Source organism: Giraffa tippelskirchi, chromosome 11 (assembly GCF_054371585.1).
Source record: "Giraffa tippelskirchi isolate mGirTip1 chromosome 11, T2T-mGirTip1v1.2.pri, whole genome shotgun sequence".
Lineage (NCBI taxonomy): Eukaryota > Metazoa > Chordata > Mammalia > Artiodactyla > Giraffidae > Giraffa > Giraffa tippelskirchi.
Window position 1 is genome coordinate 35,045,510 of NC_137285.1, and position 13,755 is coordinate 35,059,264.

Consider the following 13,755-nt stretch of genomic DNA (forward strand, 5'->3'; position numbering starts at 1 on the left):
GGTTGTTTGTTTGTTTGTTTTTTGGTATTGAGTAGTATGAACTGTTTTTGTATTTTGGATATTAACCTCCTTGCCAGTCACATCATTTGCAAATATTTTCTCTCATTCCATAGGTTGTTTTATCATTTTGTTGATTGTTTCCTTTGCTGTGCAAAAGCCTGTAAGTTTAATTAGGTCCCACTTGTTTATTTTTGCTTTTATCTCTCTTGCTTTAGGAGACTGATCTGAGAAAATATTGCTATGACTTACATCAAAGAATGTTCTGCCTGTGTTCTCTTCTAGAGTTGTATGGTTTCAGGTCTTACATTATGTCTTTGGTCCATTTTGAGTTTATTTTTGTACATGTTATGAGGGAGTGTTCTAATCTTATTACTCTTTTACATGGAGCTGTCCAGTTTTTCCAGCATCACTTATTGAAGAGACTGTCTTTTCTCCATTGTATATTCTTGCCTCCTTTGTCATAGATTGATTATTGTTGTGTAGGTTTATTTCTGCGCTGTTTATTCTTGATCTATTAGATCAAGTAAGAATTTAGTAGGCTTACTTTCTGTTTCAGTCCTAGGAACACCACGATCAACCAGCCAACCCTATAGGTCTATGCCAGTCAGATTATTCCAATTACTGCTTTGACTCTGCCTTCCATTACAGTGACAACACCCACCTTGCCTTTGGCTGCTGACTGCTGCCACTTGGTCCTTGCCGCCCCAATATCCAATTACTCCCCGTGCATTTAGGTTTCTCAGTTCAGTGACTCTATTTCAACTGTGAAAAGAGTGATCACAGAACTCTTAAGGTTGCTGGAGTTCTCACAAATTTGTCACAGTCATCATGAAGAGTATGTCTTCTGGACTCTCCCATTGTGAATGAGTAGGTCTTAGATGACAAATCCACTCTTAACATTCCAGTCTCTCTAGGCCTAACCCTAACCCTTCCTCTGCATTCTAACTTGTTCACTGTGGGCCACTTTTTGGTCTGTTTTAGCCAACCAACCAAACAAACCATTAGAGCTCTTTCTAACTCCCCAAGTTGCAACATTAAAGACAGAATCTCTGCTCAGTTAGCTCATGTCAGTAAATTCTGCCTGGATTCAATATTATGTTCCTTACAGCATTATCCAATTCTTAACATCCATTCTTACACATGTTCCCTGCATTTCTGTCTGTATAAATTTAAAAACTCAAGTAATTATTTTAACATGTAGTATATCTCCATGTGGATCACACTTTGCACCCTACCCTTAGGGATTTGTTGGGCCATCAGTTATGGGCATAGAAGTAGGATGGGCTGCAGGAGTGGTCCTGAGGAGAATCATCATCTTATACAACAGCTGCTCAAAAAGACCATTTCAGTTTCCTCCCGCAGTGCAGGGTTAATCCCCTCAGACAGGGGTGGAGAGGCTGCTCTGCTGGGAGCAGGTTAACCTCCTCCACTGACAAGACTCATTGGAATTTAGGGGTTCAGGATCTCCCCACACATTTATATTGCAACTTTCAGGATCCTACTCCTTCCCAGTCAATACCTCACTTTAACTGTAGATATTCTGGGGAGGCTAGGATTTGAACTTGCTTGTAATTAAGCCAGTCACTCACAGGATGAGATTCTGTCCTTGACTTTCAGCAATCTCAATCCTATGGCTACAGGAGATCTCTTTGTGGACACACAAAGAAACTCTTAGATCATTTATGCAGCAAACTTGAGCTGGGAATTTGAATCCCTAAGCCCATCCTTTTGTTACCCAACTTTGTCCAGTAACAACAGGAACAACCAGCCAACCTAATTATATTCATTTTTTGCCAAAAATGTTTGAAAGTTTTATGTGAACAGTGACCCAGATCCTTGCTTTTTCAAAGAGGTTGGTTAGGAGTATCCAGTTGTGATGTTTGTCCTATCTATATTGTCATATCACACCATGGAGTGTCAGCACTCTTTTTATTACTGGAAATAGGGTCCTTAGCATCTTTAAAACTAATTGTAATAGGGAACCAATTCCAGAAACCCAGAAACAATTGAGAAAACTCATCCTTCACATTCTGTTTCTCTAAAACAACTCTCAATACCAAAATATGTATTAACCAGAGTCCTCCAGAGAAACAGAACCAATAAGAGCTGACAGATAAACGCATAGATACATAGATAAAGGCATTGGCTCACATAATTATGGAAGCTGAGAATTACCTAGATCTACAGTTGGCAAGATAGGGACCCAGAAGAGCCAATGTGTAGGTTCTAGTCTGAAGGCCAAAAAAGACCACTGTCCCAACTCAAATGGTCAAATAGATGGAGTTCGCTCTTACTCAGCCTTTTTGTTCTAGGTCTTCAGTTGATTGGATGAGGCCACATTCATTAGAGAGGATATCTACTATTACTGAGTCTAGTGATTCAAATGTTAATCTTATCCAGAAACAGACACGCCAGAATAATGTTTGAACAAGTATCTGGGCACCGTGTGACCTATTCAAGTTGAGACATGAAATGAATCATTACAGCTATCTTGTTATTTTCATAGATGTTGTCTATAATATTTGTAGAGTAGATTCAGTTCAGGTCCTTACTATTTCTTGCTGAAACTAATGGAACAACCTTACAACTAATCTCACAGTATTCAAATTCTCTTTACTTGCATTCATCCCCTAAACTACTACCCACATTACATTACTTTTAAATAACACAGATAGATAGTGTTTTCTATCACCATCCCCTTGCCAGAGCACTGTGGCAACCTCCAGTGGTTTTTCTAGGCTGTAGGATTCAGCCTAGATGAGTATGATCTCAATGGGGCTTCCCTGGTGGCTCAGATGGTAAAGAGTCTGCCAGCAATTTGGGAGACCTGGGTTCAATCCATGGCTCCGGAACATCCCCTGGAGAAGGAAATGGCAATCCACTCCAGTATTCTTGCCTGGAAAATACCATGGATGGAGGAGCCTGGCAGGCTACAGTCCATGGGGTCACCAAGAGTCAGACATGACTGAGTGACTAACACACATACCAGTATAGGCAAGAGGAAGTTGTCTTATCTTCCACTCCACTTCTCATGAGGATGCCTACTTATCCTTCTGATAATAAATCAATGCAATATGATCTAGTAGCTCTTAGATTAAACCATGTGAAATTGTCATTTTTTAGTTTAAAAAAGAGGTAAATTGGCAAAATATGACACAATTTAACCCAGTAATATAAAATGAGAAGTATAATTAAAGCTTCTCAAGAGCAGAGCCCTGTCTTATTCATCTCAGTTTACTCAGTGCCTAGCATTACTCTGGCACATCTCAAAGTCTAGGGAAATGCTTACTAAATTAAAGAAACATTTTTATATTAAAGAACACTCAAGAAAACTTTGGAGTGTGTTGTGAACTTTCATTATTTTAGATTTTACTCTTGAATTTATACACGTGACTTTGTCTTTTTCTTTATTAAAATTATGTTCAAAGATTCAAGTTTTTTAAAAGAAGCAATTATTCTCAGAATTAAGAAGTATTTCTAGTTTATCTAGACATTTTTAAATGTTCTTAATCTGTTTGGAGAGAAAAAGAATACCTTAAATTTAACTTTAACTTTATTCCAAGCAATCACTTGGAAAGTAGTTCACTATTTGTGGCCAAAAAACTCCCTTTTGAAAATAGTACTTTGGGGTTTGTTGGGATTTTTGTATGACTTTTTCTCTGGCTTTCAGAAAAGTGCTAAAAATATAACTCATAGAACTCATGGGAAAAGTGAACCATTATGATCAGATACAGCCTGTTCAATCCATGAATGTACTGGAAACATTTCTTAGTTTGACAGGAAATAGAAAGTTTTGCAGTAGAGGATTTCTCAGGGCTAGCTAATTACAATCAACTTATAGAACTGAAGGGCTGATCAGGACTTTGGGTGATCAATTTATTTACTCTCTGTCTTCTAGTAGCACAATGTTTAAAGCATCCCCAACAAGTAAGAATCTATCCTATTTTTTTTAAAAGATCTGTAAAAAGCTTGAAGTCCTAAATACTAAAGCCTCTTATAAACATCAATAGATAGTATATCTCCCCCAGGAATTTCCAGTAGTATGATTAATCTAACACATGAAGTGCTTGGGACATAGAAAGTGGTCAGTAATTATTGGCTATAATTATTTTTGCGTAATTAAGGTGTTTACAAAAAATAAGCATTTCCTAAGACTTAGAAAATTTGTTTCTTTTAATTAAAAAAGCAAAGTGTGTCTACTTACCTATTTAATTATTTTGTAACTGAATGGTACACGTGAAACACTGGAAAACATATGAGCTCTAAAGCTCCTAGTAGATGTGGGTTTAAATTTTAGCTCCTCTAAATTTCATCTTTTTAAAATGGGGACAGTTATACAAACCTACAGTGTAGTACTGTTGTGCATATTGAATATATTATTCATAAAGTGTTTTGTACAGCACCTGCCCATTTGATCCTTCCAAACAGTACTAGTACTAATATTAATAGTACTCAAGCTGAGTACTAGTACTCTTAATATTAGTGCTTGAGCATTAACACATGCTTGCAGAAAGAGTGAATGGTGAAGATACTACACAGTCAATCTGCAAAGTGATAAATTTGACCCTGCAGAGAGAGTCTCACTTCTTACACTATTCCTACAAAAGCCAGATATTCACAAATATCAATAATATTAAAGTAGATATTCCTCCATTTGAAAGGAGAAGGAACTGCATCACTGGATGAGACAGCTAATCCTCTGAATCACCTAGGGAAACTTCTAAAAGTACAAATTCTTGAACTCCAAGTCAGACCTAAAAAATCAGCATCTCTGGGGGTGGGCATGAGAAGGAAGTAATCCTGTATTAAAAAAAAAACAAACAGAAAACAACCTAGGTGATTACCATGATAAGTCAGTGAGATGACCTCTCTATTCCCTTCAAGATTTAGATTCTGTGATTCTATCACACCTTCTAAGTGAGTCATAGCTCAGAATTATTGTGCACAATGAGGTAATGTGATAATTTGTGGTTTCCTGTCTTTAGAGTATAGTAGGGGGAAGAATCACATAATGGACATTATCTGATAAACTAATGGAGATTTGTTATAACAGAAGAATCAAAAGTTCCCTGAACAAAGCAGACTGGATTTGAACACAATAGATATATTCTGTGCCATTAAAAACCCTGACAAAGAAGGGAAAATACCCAGGGAATACTCAACCAAGCCATAGCCAAGGCAGTGATGGAGAAATAAGCTGAAGGTAATGACGTACAGACACCTCATTTTACCTCATGACTGAACAACTGCAGACTTGGGGCTGAATCAGTAAAGATAAAGAATAAGCCTTCGTTGAACCAGAGTGATATTTTATATAGAATTATGGGGCATGATTGCTGTCTGAAGCCCATATGGTCAAGGGAAATGTTAAATCAGAGTTCACAAATGTATTTGATTCAATCAAAGGAAGAAATCTCATACCAGTTTTGCAGTGTGTCTCATATTAATGCAGCAGATTGTGCCCCTCAGGATAAATCACTCTTCTCTGGACTAAGAGCAAGCTTTTATATTTCAAGCACTATGTCCGGCTTCCAGAAAGAACTAGTGTTTACTGGGTCTGTTAGGTTCCAGAAAGCAGATAAAGTTCTCAGTTGAAGTCTCCTCACTCTGGGAAAGAAATGAGTGGTTTACCTTTCACACCTGAATTTATACAGACAGAACTAAGAAATAGGCAGTTTATGATGCCACCCCCTGGAAATATGTGCCTACTGCCTTGGCATACATGCAGTCAGCCCCTTTGTGCCTGGCATTGTGCTGGTCACTCCGTGCACTAACCTCAGGAGGAAATGGTACCCTAAAGACCTCACATCTTAGCAAAATGGTAGAACACACCATACTTTCAACCAGATGTGTAATGTTTTTTATTTCATTAATTTACATAATAGTACCAGCTACAGGAGTATTAATACACTTCAGAAAAGGCAATTACTTATGTAGCACTATCTCCGGGAATTCCTCGCCATTTCATGAATCAGTCAATCAGTCACAAAGTGGAGAGGAATCTGACTCTTAAGTATCTGATTCTGGCTGTAACTCTCAAGTGTTTCCTAACCTCACAACTGTACCCCCTTTCTTAGCTGGAAAACACTCCTGTCACTTGCTAATTCACATCATGATAACCTGTGTCAGGGCTGACAACACTGAGGTCTGGAGGCTAACACTGACTTCTCTATAGGAAGGCATTCTCAAGGGCTCCATATCCTGTCCTGTTTTTAACTCTGAAATGTGTTAACCTATTCACCCCTTGTGTAGATGACACAGAAAAGGAAACGATCAGGTTTTATAACTATTTATAACTTTCTGATTCATCCTTGGTCTCAGAGCTCTGTGGGTGTTTACTACAGCTTAGCAACTTTGTCTCATAAAATAATGTTCAGTAAACCTCTCCTTGAACGACAGCCAGGCATTAACATAAATGGTCTCAAAACCCAATTTTGCATCAGTGCACTTGGTTGCCTTCAAAAAAAGGTGGGGAGCCCACAGGGAGAAACCCGGAGAGAACCACTAACTGGAACGGAGTTCTGAGTGCTAGTGAATATTTTCAGTTTCAATTCCGAGATTCAGGGCTGTACTTCAAGAGACCCACTCAATGGAAGAATCTTGTTGTTGTCTCATTGTTGAATGATTTGGGAGGAAACAAACAAAGCTCTTTGCTTTCCTGTATATCATGTCTGTGGCAACGAGGGAAGAGAGAGGGAAAAACTGGCTGGCTTAGAGTACTGTCTTTGGAACAAGGCACCGAGTTTTAAAGTAGTCGCACAGCGCTTGAATCAGCAATTCTAGCAGTACTTCCTCTCTACGATGAAATTAAGTTAGTCTTATAGGCTTTCCTCACTTTCTCTTTCTTTTTTCACACTTGCACTGCCTCCCCTTGCTTTGCTGCATTTCTTTTATCTGCTTCTTACCCATTCGTTTCCCCATTTCTATTCCCCCTGATCCTTTGAGAATTTGGCAGATGTGGTACAGCTGGGGATGGTAGGAAAACACATGTTCATCTGACTTAAGATGGGAAACAGTCCAGTAGATTCAGGGATTTGGAAGAAAAATCAGTTGAAAACAATTGACTCGATTTCAGTCTTGACCTTTGGGAAATGGTACAGCAATCTTGGTTTCAGAACTAGGATCCTAACGTGGCCCATGACAGTTTTACTGACTAAAGGACAGGCTAGTATCTTTTGATGTTTGAATTATAACAGGGCATTTGACTGACTGACCCAGGGCTTGTGCACTGGTGACAGAGTACGTCTGCTCCTCGTACCCCACCCCCTCCATGCCCGATACTAGTTTGTTCATCCATAGAAAAAGCAAGAGAATTGGGGAAGGGGAAGAAGGGAGAAGTTTTTCAGGGTCTGTACCACAGTAGAAGAGCAAAATTGAGGAAAACGGAATGACGGTATAGTATCTGTTATCTTTCTGGCTCCTAGAACTGGGTTTGAGCCTAGATAATGGAAAGGATGTGGTACCTGCCCTCTGCTACCCTTTAGACTGAGAAAGAGGGAAAAGACAGCAGAGGAAGAGCTGTGTTTTGGATATATTGAGCAAAGCACCCCAAGTTAGAACTGCTCCGTTCATGAAACCCAGCATGGCTGCAGTGTCTTGAGGACTGTCAGCTTATGGAGCACTAGAGAAGCACACTTGGCCTGGGCCTTGATATTCTCACAAGGAGTTACAGTGATTCTCCTTCCAAAGGCCTTCTGAGCTATGAACACTGTGGGAAAGTGAGTGTGTCAGATCCAGGACAGACACATGTGAAGTACATGTTTTGTACTGGTGCTCACAGTTAACTGTGGGAGAGTGCAAGGGAGAGTTGAAATCCTACAGTCAAGCATAGGGACACGGTAATTTGAAAACTTCTGATTGAGCCTTATATATGTCTAAGAACATCAGAAACACCCTCTGCATAACTCTGTGTGTGTGTGTTAGTTTGAATTTAATATTTAGTATAATTTCATATAGCGAGGGGCATATTTATTTTATATTAGTAGATCTTTCTGGCTTTCCTGTTCCTATATAATTTTTTAACCTTCCTTAATCTGTGGCAATTAAGAATTGGTGGATACTAGGTCTAACTATGATATTGTATACTGTGGAGAATATTTTTGTTTTTTACCAAAATTCATTTTAAGAAAAACATTGTAACACCAAAGATATCTCCATGTTTTTGTCTCCTAAAACTTATAGTGAGTGAGCTCTTGTTTGGTTTTAGATACTTTTTCCCAGTGATATTAAAGCAAGTGATTATAGAGCATTTGAAATTTTGGAATTTTTGAAAGGAGGGAAAATATCACAAATCATATACTGCCATAGGCCTGTTTTGAAAAGAACCACCAGTACTTGCAGGATTAGAAAAATGAAGTCCAGTCTACTCATAGACAACGATTGAAGTTGCCCTCAGTTTATCAGTGGCAGAAACAGGATTAAAGCAAGATTCCAGCCTGCTTCTGACTATATTTTAATAGTGACCTTCTGGAGACAAAAATGACTTTGCTTTTATTGTGTGGTCCTTGGAGAGCACCTACCCTTGGGGTTTTCAGACCACATCATAGGGAGGGCAACACAGCAAGCTATTGAAGAAACACTATAGACTCACTGAAGCCTTGCTGTGCTTTGGGCCTGCATATGGCAGGCTGTACTTTTAAGTGTATATTCTGCCTCCCCTTGTGGCTCAGACAGTAAAGCGTCTGTCTACAATTCCAGAGACCCAGGTTCTATTCTTGGGTTGGGAATAGCTCTTGGAGAAGGAAATGGCAACCCACTCCAGTACTATTGCCTGGAAAATCCCATGGAGGGAGGACCCTGGTAGGCTACACTCCATGGGGTCACAAAGAGTCAGACACAACTGAGTGACTTCACTTTCACTCTCTGCTTCCACTACCCCCCACAAACCATCTGTTTCTGCCCATATTCCTGATGGACAAAAGGTGATATTTCTGTTCTCCTTCTTATCACATTTAGTCTAAAGGAAAGTATAAGAAAAATTAATTTACTCTAACCTTAATGTAATAATATCTCACCCAGAGATGGTTGCATTTTAAAGAAGGACTGAAGGGATAAGTCAAGACGGTTAATTTCTGTTTCCTATATCGGTAAATGTAGAAGCATTGACAGAGGGCCATGGTGTTGTATTATTCAGAGAAGGTAACTATCTGAGACAACATCCCACATATTGAGTCCAGAGCAGTCTTTGGGCATTCTAAACCCAAAATGAGTCTTACCAAAGCAATTCAGAGTACTCTCATGGATTCTATTTCAGAAACCAGAAACAAGCCCAAGAAAGGCTTGATTAGATTGAAAATGCAGTAAGTCCCCTACATAATAACAAATTCCATTCCAAGAATGCATTCCTAAGTCCAATTTGGTTTTGTAAATCCAACAAACAAATGGATTTACAAACAAATCCTAGTTAGCCTAGGTATCCAACTAGCAGAATCAGCTATATAGTACTGTAGTGTAACAGGTTTATAATATTTTTCACGCAAATAACACATATGTAAAACACAAACAAAAGATAAAATATTTTTTATATTGCAGTACAGTACCCTGAAAGTACAGTAGTACAGTACAACAGCTAGCATAAAGGGGCTGGCATGTACATTTGCATCTTTGAAAGTTTGCAAATTGAAGATTCATATGTAGAGGACTTACTGTATTGATTCATCCATTCACTACACATTCATTGAGCACATACTGTATGTAGGATTCAATCTTAGAATTTGCTTAAATTCTATTTCCTGGTCTTAAGGAGCCTTTATTCTAGTAAAGGACATAAAACTTATGCACAGATAACTTTAACACAAGGTAAAAAGGTGGTGTCAGAAGTTGTTGTTTTTTTTAAGAATAGAAGGTGCTGGAGCATATTATTGAAAGAAGAAGATATGTCAGAGTGAGGGGATGATTAAAGAATCCAAAGAGGACTTTTTTTTTTTCCTGAGAGTATGATGCTCCTGGAGTGAAATGTGGTGGGATCAGCTTTACAGAGGGGTTGGGAAAGAGACATGAAAGAAGAGCTTGAGAGAGAGAGAGAGAGAGAAAGAGAATGTGTGTGTGTGTGTGTGTATGTGTGTGTGTGTGTATGTGTGTGTGTGTGTGTGAAATACTGAAGAAATTTAATTTGAAAAGGAAGAAAGTATAGGTTCACAGTACATAGGATGGGAAGCTATTTATTGAGTGTGAATATGACAGCAGTGATATTGGGGGTTGATAGAAAGGTTTAGAGTAAGTGTCCTGAGACCTTTATTGGTTTGTCTGTTAGAAGAGAGAACCTTGTCAAATAGCAGTGATGGCCCAAGCAGGTCATGTGTGTGGTTTTATTGTGGATCCATTCAGCCTTGTGACTTTGTTCTAAGATTGAAAGCAAGCATAGAAAGAGTGGATAGGAACTTTAACCTAATGGGGTTTGGCAAAGAAGGCACAGGGGCAGGAGAGAAAGGACTGGATCAAGAATGCCCGTAGGAGCATCACTAAGAGGATAAACCAGGTCTTGGTGAGGAGAGGATGGGGAAAGAACACGTGGAGCTAGAAACACCAGAAGACTTGAGAGGTGCGGGTGCAGGTCCCTCTCCCTGACACATTCATCTCATGATTTCCTCCCGTCTGCCCTGTGGCTGAGTCCCTTTAAATCTGCACTTCTTCAGTAGGAGGGAAAGTGGGTGACTGTGACAACAGGGCTCCAGTATCTTAATAATGCAGTGGCTGAATTTGAATGCAGCTAGACTTCCTGTAGATGCAATTCATGGGAAAAAAAAAAAAAAAATCCTCTCCCACCTATATTTTTTGAAATGTGAACAAACACTGCAAAGCAAAATCATATACCTATATAACAATAAGTCACATTGTTTAAAAAAAATACAGAAAAGGTAATTAAATAAGTAAAAAACACTTAGGAACAATTAGGCACCTTACAAATTCTTATAGTTGTTTAGTTGCTAAGTCGTGTCCAACTCTTTTCGACCCCATGGACTGTAGCCCATCAGGCTCCTCTGTCCATGAGATTTCCCAGGCAAGCATACTGGAGTGGGTTGCCATTTCCTTCTCCAGGGGATCTTCCCGACCCAGGAATCAAAGCTGCATCTCCTGCATTGGCAGGCAGATTCTTCACCACTGAGCACCTGGGAAGCCCCTACAAATTCTTAGTTGTCATCAACTGTTATTTAATCTTACCCTGTTTTTCTTGGGCTCATGTAGATTTTTTTTCTCTTCACCTATAACCTTTATACTTAGAATCAAAAACCGTTACAGAATTGAAAAACTTATACTAGGAGTCAACATATCTCTGGCCTTTATTTTGCTCTAGGCTTTAACTTTCCCTGAAATGGGGAATTTTCAATTTTTTTTTTTTAACTCTTGCTTGGCTCTTTGTGTTCTAAAATGAGGAAGAAACTATTTTCTTCCTTTTTCACTGACACTTGTGAATGAGAACAGATGAAGTCACTAAGTAAAACCCTATCTTCTTCCCAGTCAAGGCTTCTGGTTACTTTTTTTTCTTCTGTGAAAGAACATCCTTCTGTCCCCACCTCCCAGTCAACATCCTTATTGGTTATTCCCTGAGACTACTGTAGTTTCACCTTCATGGGTGGATTCTAACATGGAATTTTGGTTGTAAATTTAGGCTTACCAGAACATGGCTTTGAAGGAGAGAATTCACCAAGCTCTTAAGGCAGAGTTTAAGTCCCATGAAGACTTGTCCTTGTGGATGACTCCCTTCCACAGCTGTGGATCATTTAGGAATCAAAGCCTCTGCCTAGGAGAGAATTTCTGAAATGTCACCTTGGCCCTAGCTCCTTCTGGCTGATTTAATAACAGTGAGCCTCCATTGCCCAACTCCTACTGTAATCAGCATGCCATGCCAGGCCCCCCAAGATCTCCTCAGTGTTCAGATTGATTGATTGTGTGGGTGACTCTTAAAGGAAAACAGCCTTTATTTTAAAAATTCATTTAAAATAGTCAAAAAAAGGATAAGGGTAATAACTGAAATCATGACTTTTCCCTTTAAAGTAGCAGACAGTCCCAAGCTTGAATCCTGGTTTCCTCACTTATTCTCTGAACCAGGCTCATGGCAAGTTTCAACTCTGTCCGCAGCTGATTTGCTTCTCCTTCCAGTGCCATCTTTGCAGTAAAAACATTGAAGCACTGAACATGCCAGCTTTGTGGAGTGAAATCACTTTAAGGGGAGGCAGATAAAGGACTTTGTGCCCTAACCCTTGCTCTCCTCTTTTGGTCTCAGAGTGGAAATCATCTCACTATGGGGGACCCTCCCAGGGGAATGAGGTTAGTATTGTGGCAAGGGCTCCTCAAGAAAGTGGCTGGGCTTCTCTAGGGCCCTGACCTTGGACCTGCTAAACCTAGGGCAGTGGGCACAGAAGCTAAACCAAAAACTATACCAAAAATATATTATCTATATGATTATGCTCCTTGGAAGGAAAGTTATGACCAACCTAAACAGCATATTAAAAAGCAAAGACATTACTCTGCCAACAAAGGTCCATCTAGTCAAGGCTATGGTTTTTCCAGTAGTCATATATGGATGTGAGAGTTAGACCGTAAAGAAAGCTGAGTGCCAAAGAATTGATGCTTTTGAACTGTGGTGTTGGAGAAGACTCTTGAGAGTCCCTTGGAATGCAAAGAGATCCAACAAGTCCATCCTAAAGGAGATCAGTCCTGATGTTGGACTGATGTTGAAGCTGAAACTCTAATACTTTGGCCACCTGATGCGAAGAGCTGACTCGTTTGGAAAGACCCTGATGCTGGGAAAGATTGAGGGCAGGCGGAGAAGGGGACGACAGAGGATGAAATGGTCAGATGGCATCACTTACTCAATGGACATTAGTTTGGGTAGACTCTGGGAGTTGTTGATGGACAGGGAGGCCTGGCATGCTGCAGTCCATGGGGTCTCAAAGAGTCAGACACGACTGAGTGACTAAACTGATATGTTTATGTAATATACATATTTGCACATGCATGCTAAGTCACTTCAGTTGTGTCCAACTGTGTGCAACCATATGGGCTGTAGCCTGCCAGGCTCCTCTGTCCATGGGATTCTCCAGGCAAGAATACTGGAGTGGGTTGCCATGCTCTGCTCCAGGCGATCTTCTTGACCAAGGGATCAAACTTCCATCTCTTATGTCTCCTGCATTTTGCAGGTAGGTTCTTTACCACTAGTACCACCTGGGAAGCCAATATATATTTATATAGAGAGGCAAAATGTCTTATTCTTTTATTTATATATATATATATATATGAATTTTAGACATAAAAAGAATAAGATGTTTTGCTTCTGTGGAGTGCAATATCACCATTGAGAAAGCATGGCTTAGCTAAATCCCCCCAAATATTTATGCCATTATAATGGCATTCATCCTAAGGGGAAATGTGCCAGAGGGTAAATTGGAAAGATAAGAAACATATGGCCATATGAACACATTGAGAGGAACACTTCAGGAGCCATGGAGGAGATCTGTTTAAGTGAGGAGACTTGAGGCTTAACCTCCTTTTTCTTCATGATAAACACACTTCTGCCAACATAATGTGACTTTTGTGACAGGACAAACAAAATCACAGAGAAAAATATCAGAACATGTTCTCCCTTCAGAAAACCGGGCAAATGTCCTAATATCCTTCTTAGGAGGGAAACAGGGTCTATGCTCACTCCGTGTCTGAAAAAGCACAGAAACAAACTAATAAAAGCTCCCAGGAAAGATTGTGAGAAGTCTGTAGATAAACTATTCTCTCCTATTATTTCAAAATCAAGTGACTGCT